Below are 14,735 nucleotides of genomic sequence, written 5' to 3' on the forward strand. Positions count from 1 at the left end.
GTGGCACTTTCTAAAATCTCAGGGCTAGGATGAAGATGTTACTGGTGCCTGCTCAAGGAAATCGATGAACAACAGGATGACAGTGTCACAGTGAAGCATGGAATGCCTAGTGACTAAAGAGATAGTACAACTCATAAAGCACTTGTTATGCATGCAGAGAATGTGGGTTTGATCCCAGAACTTCATGTGATCCCCTAAGCACCACCAGAAATGATCTGAATGCAGAGCTAAGGAGTAAGCCCTGAGCATAGCTAAGTATGAAATGCCTATTTGTAGACATTTTTAATTCTTCCTAGTTATCCTCATTTTTCTGGATTTGTGGATTGATGTTACATTAATTTCAATTTTGGGGGGTTGTTGTAACCTTAATTATACTTTTGTTCCTGGTTACCATTATGAATCTGGACACTTTTTTAAATTGTCCCGCATATATAAATGTTCTGATCCACAATTTTTCATAGTTTTTCCACCATATTTTAGTTATGGAAGTTCCTATTTATGTTTTTTCAAGATCACTGATTTTTTTATTTTGTTTTGGTTTTTGGCCATGCCTAGCCACACTCAAAGCTTACTTTCTAGCTCTGTTCTCTGGGATCACTTCTGTCTGGGCTCTGGGGAACACATGAAATGGTTCCATATGGGATGTCCGGGATGAACCAGGCTTGGCCATGTGCAAGGCAAGTACCATTACTTCAGTCCAAGATCACTGATTCTTGAGCTAAAGAGATATCAAAACAGGCTGGAGTGCATGCTTTACAGAAACAAACCTGGGTATGATCCCCTGAACCATGGTTCCCCCAAGCACCATCAAGAAGCAACCTCTTTTTCTTTTTAATAATGAAGAAGCACTGCTATTTATTCAGCCATCGATTAAGCTGATTGAATTGAGCATGAACTCCACATTACTTTTATTTGATTTTTTAATTTAATAAGTTAGTTCACAATGTTTGATTACGTTCAATATTCAAACACCAATCCCACCACCATTAGACCTTCCTACCACCAAATTCAGGATGTTTCTATCCCAACCCCAATCCCTGTCCCAAAACACAACTGAAAGAATATATTTCAAATTATCTGTTATCAAGAACATGCTTACAAAAAAGTGTTCATATAGGAAACAGTGTGAAGATTGTTCTATTTTGGCAGGAGCTATTAAGACATTCTATAGGATATCACTACCATGTTGTTAACGTTTGGGTGATGTGAGCTTCGGTGTATATATCTGAAAATATGTATATATGCATATATATATTTCCTTCTATGATTTGTTGCCTACTATCTGAACCCCATCAAATGTGGTGTGGTAATTATGGAGAATGGGTAGAGAGTGTTTTATGATGTGTCCAGGAATATGTTCACTCATATGTGAGGCTTGGCCCGAGTGTGTGGGGAGCAGCTTTGAGCATAGCAGCGGTTGGGTTGTGGAGGATTTTGGCTGCCAGAGCTGGGTCCCTTGGGCAGGGAGAGCTCTCACCCGACTCCCTCTGGGGCGCCCCAGTGAAAACAGCCTGCCACGGGGTTAGGACATTCTGCAGCACTTTGAGGAATTTTAGTTTATAGTCCCTGAGTCTTGGCCATTGATGAGATTACATGGCGCTGGGTGCAGTTTGTGAGTGTGACTGCCAAGCTACTGGAAAACTGGGGACCTGGGGGGAGGAGGCCCAGTCCCAATTCAAGCAGGCCTGGAGCTCTCAGTTACAGGTTCCCGCCTACCTCTGCGCTATAGGCCCTAACTGCATCTTTTGATCTCTTAAGACTTATGGGGCTCTGATATAAGGCCAATAAATGATCTTATTTAGCTGAGCCAGAGGTGATTGTGGGTGTGTCTCCCACATTTCTAACTTTTGGCTGTTTAATTTCTTGGTAAACTTGGACCCAAGTTGTAGGGGTCTGGCCAAAGACACAGCAGCAATTTTGGGGTATCTGGAGGTCTGAAAGCACCATCAGGCTGCTGATCCACTTGTCCCACAGGTACAGGTTGACGTGCTGGCGGCATCATACCCCCAAGAAGCAACCTCTTAAGCATTGAGCCAGAACTAACACCTGAACACCTGTGGTGGGTCCCAAAAACAAAAATTAAAACTAACAAACACATGCAAAAATAAAAGATCACTTGTTCTTGTCCATGACCAGCCTCTAGGTGAGCCATCAAAGGTTTTCTTTTTCTTTTACTTAAAAAAATATTTTGAGTGTGGGCACCTAGCTGTGCTCAGGAGATTAGGGGTCACTCCCAAAGATACATGGCCTTGCCATGTAGGCCTAGCAGCTTGATACTTGGTTCTGGAAGTATTGAAGCCACCAGAGGTACTCAGGGATTGTGTGGTTTCATGGACTACCCCATGCTGTTAATCTATCTTCCTGGGTCCAAAGACATTTTTTTGTGTTCTTTTTGTTGCTGTTGGGAAAAGGGGGGCACATCTGATAGTGCTCAAGCCTTACTCCTGGTTCTGTGCTCAGGGATCACTCCTAGAGGTACCATTTTCTATAATTAGTTCATATCTTTTATATTATAATGATCCAGTTTAATGTGGTAGTTTATTTTGGACCCACATTCACCAGTGCTCAGAAACTACTTCTGGCTCAGTGCTCAGGCGTCATTTCTGGCTGTGATCAGAGGAGTCAACAGTGCCTGGGATCAAGCCCAAGTCTCCTATGTGCAAAACATACACTTCAGCCCCTTGAGTTCTCTCCAGGATTAATGAGATAATTTTGAAAAGTTTAGTTTTGGGGGCCAAGGCAATAGCACAGTGGGTAGGGAACTGACCAACCAAGCAGAGTTTAATCTTCAGCGCTCCATATGGTCCCTTGAGTCCTGCCAGGAGTGATCCCTGAGAGCAGAGACAGAAGTAAGCCCTGAACACCAAGTGTGACCTCCCCCCCAAATCCACACTTTTTTGCATATTTGACCTGTAGTGAATTTTTTTTTGTTTTTGGGCCACACCCAGTGATGATCAGGAGTTATTTCTGCCTCTGCACTCAAGAATTACTCCTGGAGGTGCTTCAGGGACCATATGGAATGCTGGGGATCAACCCAGGTCAGCTACATCTAAGCTGCATGTAAGAACCTTAGCCACTTTACTATCTCTCTGGCCCCTGAACTGTAGTGAATTTGTTTTAATGAAGTTTGGGTCAATAGATTAATATAAAAATGTCTGTATGTTAGGTATTTCTGTATCCTATAAGTGAATATTGTGAATAGAATTTTTTAGTTGTCACAATAGGACCAAAAATTGATCCTAATTTATACTTATTATACTTATAATACTTATTATCTATTCCATGGGATCTTTTTTACATAGCTGATCTGTTGTCAACAATCTGCAAACAATCTGTAAACTAAAAGGTTTTAAGTCTTAGTATATAAATGTTTTTTCTTTTAATTTTTCTTTTGCTATATGGAAGTCTTTGGAACTTCCACTGCTTATGTAAAATAGAAGAGAATGAACATCATTTTTGGTTCCCAAACTTGAAAAGGGTTCCACATCTTGCCAAGAAGTATGATATCAGTTATAAGGTGTTTTTGTAAATGCCTTTCATCATGTTGAAAAAATCCCCTTTTCTGTATAGTTTCAGAATTTCAAATTTTGAGCTGGATATTAATCTTCAAATGACTTTTCTGCTTTAATGATACAAACTTCTTATTTAATCCTTGGTTCAGATTTTTATTTGACTTGTTAAAATTTTGTTTAGATACTTTCCTCTTATGTTTATGGAGAATAATAGTCTGTTTTCATGATACACAGTTTCAAGTGGCACCATGGAGGACTCCAAAGAAAGAGTCTATCTGGCATTATTAGGGGATAATATTTACTACATAATTTTTAGGCACTTTTAATGAAAAACTTCTGCTTTCTATAGATTAGATAGTTGGGTTTAGGGGTCACAGCCAGCAGTGCTCAGGGCTTACTCCTGGCTTTATGCTCTGGTGATGCTCAGGGGACCCTATGCCAAGGGTTTTGAACTGTGTTTGGTCACATGCAAAATAAGTGCTTAACCCCTGCCCTATCTTTCTGAACCTCTATTTTAGCTTTCTTACCCTTAGAGAGACCTTCTAAGTTTGGAGTGGGGGGGAAGAAAAGGGGTGCCAAGTTGCAAAAAGTTTTGCTTACTTTATTACCAACTTTGCATCTGTCCAGCTCCAGTTCTGTTTCTGATGCAGCTCAAGCATTTCGTTGCGGTCAGGTGACTTCTTTGTAGGAAAGACCTCAGCGCCCCCCCCTCCCCACTTCCCTTTATCCCTTTACCCCATCAGGTCTCCCACAGCTTCTGTGAGTTTCCCAGCAGGCTTAACTGCAGCTAGGTAGAGAGATGCCAGCTTCCCATTTCCCCTGTAGGTCAGAGATAGAGGAAGGCAGAGCCAAGCTTATTTGTCATGGAGGCTTCTCGAATGTTCTGGGCATCTTGCTCTAACCAGTCTGGGGAACTTGTTCTAACATGTGAAATTTTCCCTGGCTGCCAGACCTGCTGACCTCCTTCTGCTTGGTGCCCTCCTCCAGAGGCAAAGACTTTCCACAGGCAGCTTCGTGGACTCCCTCAGATGGGAAAGTCGAATGCCTAGTAATATAATACCCCTTTTGACATAGTGATTCTGCTTCCATGTTGAGCTCTGAGCCAGAGTGCTGCCCACCACCCTGAGCCTGATTGAAAAAGCACAGGATACCCAGTCTCAGGAGGGACATATCGTGCACTATCAGGAGTGATCCTGGAGCACAGAGTCAGTAAATTCTGAACACATCCCTATGTGGGCCCCAACCCCAAACCAACTAACCAAACAAATCAAATCAAAAATAAAACAAAGGGAAAAGGTAAAAAGCAACTTTCTCATTGATTTGGAAAATAAAATTCCAAGAGACTGTATGCTTAGAAAATTTATGGAGTTTTCAGCCAACAAATGGATCTTTCTTATTGTTGAGCTTTCCTCCTACAAAATAATCCTTAGGAAGTTCATCTGTGAAATCCAGCACATATCTCTCAATAAACATCACTACTGAGTTTTCTCTTAATATCTTGCAAAATCTCTCAATTCTTAAGAAAATATGCCAACCTACAAGAAAAACATTACTTTTCATCTCAAAGTATTTTTATTTAACTAAATCCTCCCCCTAACACACACACACACACACACACACACACACACACACACACAAATACACACTTTAAAAAGCTACTTCAGAAATCCTATTTGACAAGGGATATTATTACAGTTTGTAATGCCCAACATTAGGGCAGAACTTTTTTTTTCTCCTTTGTAAAATCAATTTGAGTTATTTACAATGAACTTAAAAACCATGAACTTTAATGAAAAAGCTTGACAGATTTGATGTATGACAGACTAAAGTTTCAAAAAAAACAAAAACCCATTTTTTTTCTTTTTGGCTGTGAAATATAAAACATGAGTCTAGCCACTCAGAGTCAGTTCTAAGAGAGAAGTAAAATAGAGTTGCCTGTGATTATAAAATTTCTACAGAAAACTAGTTAACAAAGGAGATGTAAATGTTTTTCCATCAATGGAATAATGTAGCAGGAGGGGGCTGCGTTTTTCCCAACAAACAGAATCGGTTTTGTGTGTGTTTTTCTGCAAGCGCATTACTGATTGCATTACTTATTTTATCCCATCAGAGTCATTCCTAATAATGGTTTTTCAGGAGAACCGTAAAACAGATAGGGTGTGAGACATCCCTCCCAAGAGTTGGATTGTGGACCTTGATAACATAACATAACTTTTGGAAGTCTTTGGCACTCTTTCAAGTCTTACATTTTATTTGCATCCCTCTCCTTGCTTTGTTAATGTCTTCACAGTGTCCTTAAAGCAGTTTCTCAAACATAGTTTTCTACTGGGTGTTTACTTAAGACCACTGACTGTTGATTTAGAAGGAGCTCCTTTTCCAAAGGAAATCCAACCCTTTTTCCTGTGTCTAAAGGCAAGAGAGAATAATTGTCCTGGCAATCAGTCCTTGCATTTAGAGCTTTGAAATGATCACAAATTTACTCTTCCCCTTCTATTTATCTTGCTCTTCAATCTTGTTTTACAGTGATCACTTAAATGACTTCACTACACAGTCACATATATAGTGCTTTAGGGGCTGGTGTTTTACATGGAGGAGATTAGCCACATCTGAATGAGAAATGTTCTCATATGAATGAAAACGTGCCAAAGAACAAAATTACTTTGTCCTAAGATACTTTTGTGCAAAAAGTAATGTAGATTTGACTCCCATCTTAGTTACTTCCTTCAAGATTGCATTTGCAATTATTTCCTAGTTTGAAATATTATTAGAAAGAGATCTTTAGAAATTATAACTACCTACCTAGTGATTTACTTTTTAATGTAAAATCATTAATTTTACACTAAAATGATTTTTAGGTGGGATAACTACACAGAGTTCTTACTCTCTCATTCATTTTTAAACTTATTTTATTCTTTGTAATGAATTCCTTCTCTGGCTAAGTTTAAGCTACAGAAAGAGTAAAACTTGATTTACTCTTAGATCTGTCTCTTTTTAAATGTGAAAGCTCAGAATAAAAAGGACAAGTAACACAGCATATGGAATTCTTGGAAAGAAGATGCTCTCGTGTTGGTCTGAGGAAGAAACAAGCTCAGAACCTCTTTCATTGCTGAATTAACTCAAGCACTATCATGTCCAAGAGGTCAGAAGAGCTGAATCTGTTTAGACAGGTTCAGAAGAAATTAAAATAACTGATGATCTTTGTCATTTAAAATTGGACTACAGTTTTGGCTCACCATGGCATTATTTGACAAATGTCAGGAGGTAGAAAGTATAATGAATTTAGAAAGTCACCTTTGGCAGTAATCATTTTTCAGCTGACAATGTATATCGAAATTCCTGGGCAAGTGTAAGATGAGGGGGGAAAACAATATTTGCGTATTTTTAATTTATCTTTTAGATACTTACTAATTAGGAAGGAGGAAATGGCTATATTTAAATAGGGAAATTATTTAAATGGTGAAAACTGTCCTCATCACCATCCCTAGAGGTGCAAGTTAAGATCACTCACTTTACAGGCGGCTCTGAGGAATGATGCATTGGCATAAAGTACCTGTCTGGTCAGCATGAAGCTGCGAGTTGGATCCCTAGAACCACAGACCATGAGCCAAGTGGTTCTCATGGCCCTGCAGTCTGTGATCTCTAACCCCACAACAGAGTGCACCGTACAACTCACGTGTGTGTCCCGCCACTAGAGTGTGATCACTCCAGTGATCTCTGGCAAATACTACAACCAAAGTGGAGGAGAGCACTGCAGCAGGAGGAGTGAGAACCCCGTCCCCAGCTTCTGTGTAAGCAGCTGTTATGCAACCCCCGCTGGGCACCAGAACCAGTTGCTTGAGCACCACCTTTCGGCATGTGCCACGTAGGCCTGGCAAACAGGGAAGGAAAGGGGAAGAGGAAGAAATGACCAGCTAGGCCACACAGCCACCCATGCCTCTGAGGACAAGCTCTGGAGGCGGGGCCGGGGGGGGGGGGGGGGGGGGGGTCGGCATCGCACATCAGCGCCACCCGCTGGCCCAGTGGGCAACCTGAATCTGATCATGAAGAAATAGCACAGAAATCCATCCAGTGGAACATTCTACCAAAGAGCTGCCCTGTACCTTTGCACGGTGCCAGAGAAAATCAAGATGAGCTGAAACCATCTTCCCAGTGAAAGGCGATGAAGCAGATGGGCTCCCAAAATGCAAATCACTGGCAAAACTCTCATCTGCATCAGTTTCCAGAGGGCGAGCAGAGTTGGAGCCTTTCAGAGACTGGGCGACAACGTAAGTGTAGGATATTGCGTGTTTCCATCTATAGAAAGCAGACTGAGGAGATCCAATTCCTAGAGGGCAGGAAAAAAATGGTTTTTTGTCGGAAGCAATATCTTGTGAAAACCTGTGCATTTTGTAGGAGGAAAGTCAAGGACTCTTGATAGAGTGAATTCTCCAGCACAGGCTGTGTGTGTGTGTGTGTGTGTGTGTGTGTGTGTGTGTGTGTAGGGGTGGAGGAATAACAACAAACTGCCCCAGCACATCCTCTGCCCACCATGAGGCCTGGGGAAACCAATGCACCTCCAAGTACAACCTTCCCCGTCTTAAGAAGGCATACGGAGACTGGAACAATAACATAGCACGTAGGGCATTTGCCTTGCATGCAGCCAACCCAGGTTCAATTCCCAGTATCCCATGTGGTCTCCCAAGCACCACCAGGAGTGATTCCTGAGTGCATGAGCCAGGAGTAACCACCTCTGTGCATCACTGTGTGTGACCCAAAAAGGAAAAAAAAAAAAAGAAGGCATACGTTATTCTACCTAGTTTTATTTCTTGGTTTGGGGGCCTACCCCGTGGTGTTTGGATGTCATTCTCAGAGTGCTTGGGGCACCATGAGAGGATGGAGACCAAATCAGGGCTCCTCCATTCAAAGCATGTTTTCACTGAGCGGCAGACTCAGAGGTCCCGAGAGTTCAATGTGAGGAACCTACTTGGATGACACAGAGTGATGTTCCTAAGGACCAGAGTCCTCAACAATGCCAGCAACAAAATGCGGAGGCTGGTAACAAGGACGAGGAAGAACTGGGGATAAAGGCAGCAGCTCTGCAGGTCAAAGGAGCTCGGACATTGAAGGGAAGATGAAAAAAGAGTCAGAAAGGAGAAGGGTCAGTTCCAAATCAGTCAGAAGCAAGGCGCCAAGGAGAAAGTGCCCTTCCAGTTACCAGGTGACTGAGTACAGTCACTATAGTCTCTGACTGAACTTTCAAACAACGAAGAGAGGAGCTTATGTCATAACACAGTTGAGAAGGCGCCTGCCTTGCATGAGATTGAGCTGAGTTAGATCCCCGGAACCCCATATGGTCCCTAGAAACCACTGGGAGTGATCCCTGAGCACAGAGCCAGGGATAACCCCTGAGCACCTCTGGATGTGGCCTCAAAACAAAAACACAAAATAATAAAAAGGGGATAAATATAGTTGAATAGAAAATATAAAAGCATTTCTGTTAAACTTCAGATGCTGTTTCATAATTTTTATTCACCCTATATGTGTGTAATACACATTTCTTTTTAATCACTGTGAATTACAAAGTTATTCATGATTGAGTTTCAGTTGTTCCAATTGTTCCAATACAGTACCTTCACCAGTGTTTGCTTCCCTCCATCGATGTTCCCAGTTTCCCTTCCACCCCCTGACCCTCTCTCTATGACAGGCACTTTTTTCACTTCCTTTTTTCCCATTTTTTAAAAGATTTTTATTAAAGAGCTATAATTTGCAGAGTTGATTTTTCAACACCAATTCCTCAGCCAGTGTCAACTTCTCTCCAGCAGGGAAGCCATAATTATTTCAAGTCATTGTGGGGCCCTGGTCACGAAAGAGAACAAACAGGGCTTAAAGTAATTCAGGACAGGGGCAGAGCAATAGGATAGTGAGTGGGTTGCTTGCCTTGCTCCTGGCCAACCCAGGTTGGATCTCCAGCAATCTGTATGGTTCCCTGAGCCCACCAGGAGTGATCCCTAAGCTCATTCCTGTACACTACTGGGTGTGGTCCCAAAATAAAACACAAGACAAACCTCCAAAAATTATAGTTCAGGACAAACCCACCCCCAATTAAAAAAGAAGAAAGATCAATATCAGCTTTATATCTCATAACTGATTCAATAATCAGTTTCATGCTGAAATCCTCACTCTTACACTGCTCTGGTATTAATGGGGAGGGAAAGAGTATCCATGCGTGTCCAGGAAGCATTCTACACTTGTATATTTTTTTATACTCTGATTCTGTAGAATTTCTGGGATGCATTTTTTGTTTCACAGAAAACATACTGATAATAACAGTGATAAAACAATCAGAAGACCAAGAGATTTACTGCCGATACTTAGCATCATCTGACCTTAGCTGGCCAGTAGTAATCCGGGGCCAAATTCACTGACTAGAGTAACAACTTTTCAAAAGTCAATATTTTTTCCTGCATTTTCTGTCTGAAACTGCCAATATCACGGATAGCAAGGGAAAATGCTAAGGGAGAAAGAAAGTGATGTCCCGTTGGATTTGTGTCACCTAAAGAAACAGCCTGAAGTGTGATCAGCCAAATTTTAGGGACCCGATGGAGTTGCTTTGGAGGCACTCATATTTGCATTTTGAGTTCTTCATATGTAATCACATTGCCAAAGCCAGACTATTTCACCACTTATTGTAAATAACACTTTCCCCCAGACCTACCATAAAGTTTCTGTCTTCCAGTTGCAATAAAAATTGCTGAGTTGCCAAAAAAAATCAGCTTTCTATATGAAAGGTTGAATTTCCTCTCTTTTCTGTTATTGTTTCAGGCTTCACTTGGTGGGACTCAAGGCTTATTCCTGGTTAACAACACAAGCACCCAACCCACTGTACTATCTGGACTGCTCCCTCTGCCTCTCCTTTAAAGTCATAAGATCCCTGTTTATCCCTCTTTAAAGAATAAGATCCCTATTCTTGCTGCTTAAAGGTTTCCCATAGGAAATACTGAAACAGATGAGCACCTGCTTATTCTACAGGATGCCTCTCTGGCCATAAATTAAAGCTCACATGTAAACAGTCCTCAGTTCCCTGCCCAGGGGTTCATAAAGCACTTCTTTACCTTTCTGTGAACACACGCAGACACCAGTTTCCTGGGGAAGAAAGGGCGACTTGGTTGGACATTCTGTCAATCTGTATAACATTCTGTATAATCTGTATAATCGTGTCGATTGTCAGACTCCCAGCAGACTCCCAGGGAGCCTGTGCTCTCCAGTCCCATGTCAGCTCCTGAGACAATGCTCCTGGTTTACAGTACTCACAGAAATCCCAGTTTGCCTTTGACTCAATAGCACCTTCCCTCTATGAAGATGTAAGTCAACAAATGCATCTGTCTTCCCACAACACCTCCCCCTACCCACCCCTGCCTCTTGACCATGGACGACAGATTAAAATTCTCATTTTGTAAAGGTTTAAAAGTCTTTTCCCATGGCAGGAAAATATGGAATTTAGAACTGAACACTTTCTTGCTTTGGGGTTGCTGGGTTTTTTGGTTGATTTGTTTGGCTGGTTTGGTTTTGGGGCCATACCTGGTCATGCTCAGGCTTATTTCTGACTCTGCGCTCAGGGTTCACTCCTAGAACCTGAGCTGGTCAACCTCCTAGGATGCCAGGAATGGAACCCTGGTTGATTACATGCAAGGCAGGTGCCCTGCCCGCTGTACATCTCTCAAACTCCTCGAGGTTACTGCTTTAATCAAAGACATGTTGATTAAAGATGAATGGTGTGAACATCAGGCCCTATGGTGATATTGCTAAGCACCCAGAGCCCTTTGCTATTGCACAAAGTGAACTGTGAAATTTCCTAGGACCCCTATCCCAGATCACTTATGAACCCACCAGAGACAATGCTAACAGGGAGGCTTGAGTCTCTGCAGAGGCTGCAGCAAGGCTGAGGGGCAGCAAGAGAGGGCACTCTGGTCTGTGCTCATCCTCGCAGAAAGATCCCAGAGTAAAATATTTCAAGATACAACATTAAATAGCAACTGGTCAAATAAGCATTCTAGAATCAAGTTGCCTAGTGAACTGGCAAGTCAGCAAATTAGGGTTTTGCATCTAAATCCTGTGGGGACAAGAAACAGTTGGTAGGCTTGTGACAATTTGAGTTGCCCCTCCTCCTCCCCAAACCCCCCACCCCACCCCACCCCACCCCCACCACACACACACACACACACTTTTTTTTTTTTGAGCCAGTTTCTTCATTTGTGTCTAATTAGTACAAACCTCCAAAGCAGCTCAGGTTCAGTAGGGCTTTTCATTGGCAGTGGATGGAGGGAAATCTAGCAATGAATGGTTCAAACTCTATCTCTGTTCAGTGTGTCAAACACATTCTTGAGGCAGGTGCTTGAATTCACAGGCTCTTTAGAGACAACGTAGCAGCCCCAGGAATATATTGGTTAAGAGGAAGAAAGGGGAAGGAGGGGGCTGAAACACAGCATCAGCTGCTGGGAGGGGAGAAAGCTAATAGTAGTAAGTTCCCTGCCAGAGAGGTGAGTCTGCCAAAGCAATAATGTAGATGAGATTTTGACTAAAACGGCTTTTGCAGCCGAACTGTGTTCTCTGATAAATAGGGGAGCTTGAACTCCAGCACCATCGCACTATTCCTCAGTAATGCCCCCATTTGGGCGCTGACTGGGTGGTCCTAAGCCCACTGCCCCCGTGGCTAGCCCGACCACAGCAATCAAGGCCCTGCAGCTGAGACCTAGCCTGACCCGCCTCAAACTCCGATTCACTCATTTGTGTGGGATGCATTTTTGGGGGCTACTTTATTTATAGGATTACATAAATGAGCCATTAAAAATGTAAATCTTCAGACCCGTGGAATAATACAAATTTAAACAATAAGCTCGGGGCGGTACAGTACAGAAACGGCCCCTGCACCCGGTCTACCACCCCATCGTGGCTATGGCAACAATAGGGGTTACGGGAAGGACAGAGAGGAGAGAAATAAAACATCCTTGCATTGTGGCAGCCAGTGGCACCCGAGAAAGATTAGGGTGAGGTTTCTTTTTTCCTCTCTTTTTTTTTAAAAGGAGTTTTAAGACAATAATGAAGATGTGCCATTATAAACGGCAAAGCAGCTGGGTATCCCTCACACAGCGAGGACTGCAGGACAATCCAGCCACCACAGATCTGAGGAGTTGATCCCACCTCGTGGCCAACTATTTAACCCTTTGGTGGCTTTTTGCAGAAGCAAGGATGGAAAAAGGGAAGAAATGAGCAGAACTGAGAACCAAATCACTTGCTTCTCCTTTAGCGGTAATAGTTGAAGCATTCATGTTTTAAAAACTTTGATTCGGGGGGGGGGGGGGGGGGGGGGGAGGGCATTTGCCTTGGACACAGCCTACCCGAATTCAATCCCTGGCATCCCATATGGTTCCCCAAGCACCGCCAGGAGTGATTCCTGAGCGCAGAGCCAGGAGTAACCCCTGTGATCACTGGGTGTGACCCAAAAAGCAAAAAAAGAAAAAAAAAGAAACCCAAACAAAAACAAACAAAAAAACACCTCTGATTCTCCTTGTGAATCCTTAGGGAGCCCCCCACAGGAACTGGTTGTTGGTGGCTGTGCTGAAAGCGGACAGGGTCTTGTGCGGGGGTGTGGGGCCCTGGGAGAAGCCAGCTCAGGAGCCTGATGGACTCCAGGTCCTCTCTCACACTGAGCTGGCAACTGGCCATGCCAGATGGGAAAGGAAAAGTGCAGCGCACAAACGGAGAGTGGAGGAAAAGACACGGTATCAAGACTGGAGCGGCAGTGCAGTGGGTAGGGTTCTTGCCTTGCATGCAGCTGATCCAGGTTTGGTTCCCGGTATCCCATATGGTCCCTGAGGACTGCCAGGAGCAACCCCTTGAGCATACTGGGTGTGACCCCCGAACAAAACAAAACAAAAAGATGCAGTGGGGTGGCGAATGGGGCAGCGGGGCCACTAAAACCTTCCTCTGGAGGGAGCCACACTGCACCACCTCGCTGCAGCACTGTTCACAGTTGCTGAAAGCAGAAACCACCGACTACACCCCAAGGATACATGAAACATGAGACTGTAAACCTGAAGAATACTACGGAAACTTGAAAATAAAAACATTCGTCATACACTGTACCATGATGAACCTGGAGGGCTTTAACTTATGTGAGTTCTTTTTCTTTTTCTTTTCTTTTCTTTTTCTTTTTGCATGTGACCAACTAGTTTTTTCATCACCATTTGTTGAAGAGGCTTTCCTTGCTCCTCGTCATATTTTTTTGTTCCTTTATCAAAGATTAGTTACCCTGGGGCTGGAGTGATAGCACAGCAGGTAGAGCGTTTGCCTTGCATGTGGTCTACCCAGTTTGATTCCCAGCATCCCATATGATCCCCTGAGCACCGCCATGAGTAATTCCTGAGTACAAAGCCAGGAGTAACCCCTGTGCATTGCTGGGTGTCAACCAAAAAGAAAAAAGACTAGTTGCCCATATACTTGAGGATCTGTCTGGATTTTTAATTCCGTTGACCTGACAGTCTGTCCTTATTCCAGTACCACACTGCTCTAATTACTGTAGCTTGTTTGTTTGTTTGTTTTTGAACCGCACCCAGCAGTGCTCAAGGGTTACTCCTGGCTCTGCACTAAGGAATTACTCCTGATGGTGCTGAGGGAACTGTATGGGATGCCAGGATCAAACCCAGATCGAATGCACACAAGGCAAGTGCACTACCTGCTATACTACTGCTCCAGCCCCTAATTATTACAGCTTTGTAGTACAGTTTAAAGCTGAGGAGAGTGATGCCTTCCATCTTCTTTTTCCCAAGGATTGCTTTGGCTATTGGGGGAGAAAGAATTGTTTTTCCATATCAATTTCAGCAGTGTTTGATCTATTTCTTTGAAAAATGTCATGGGTACCCTTATAGAGACTACAGTGAATCTGTATAATGCTTTGGGGAGTATTGCCCTTTTGACAATGTTGATCTTCCTGATCTATGAACATGGAATGTGTTTGTATTTCCTCATATTCTCTTATTTCTTGTAGTAGTGTTTTGTAGTTTTTATTTTTATGGGGGTTTTGCTTAGTATTTCACCCCTTTTGTTAAGCTGATTTCTAGGTACTTGATTTTCTGATGCAAAATCATGAAGCAGGTGGTCATTAAACTATGTGAAGGAGAGAATTTGACATTACCTATGGTTATCCCTAGAGTCATCAAGTTCAGAAACAAGAAGTCAGATTGAGAA

Source organism: Sorex fumeus, unplaced genomic scaffold, assembly GCF_029834395.1.
Source record: "Sorex fumeus unplaced genomic scaffold, SorFum_2.1 ptg000008l, whole genome shotgun sequence".
NCBI classification, from domain to species: domain Eukaryota; kingdom Metazoa; phylum Chordata; class Mammalia; order Eulipotyphla; family Soricidae; genus Sorex; species Sorex fumeus.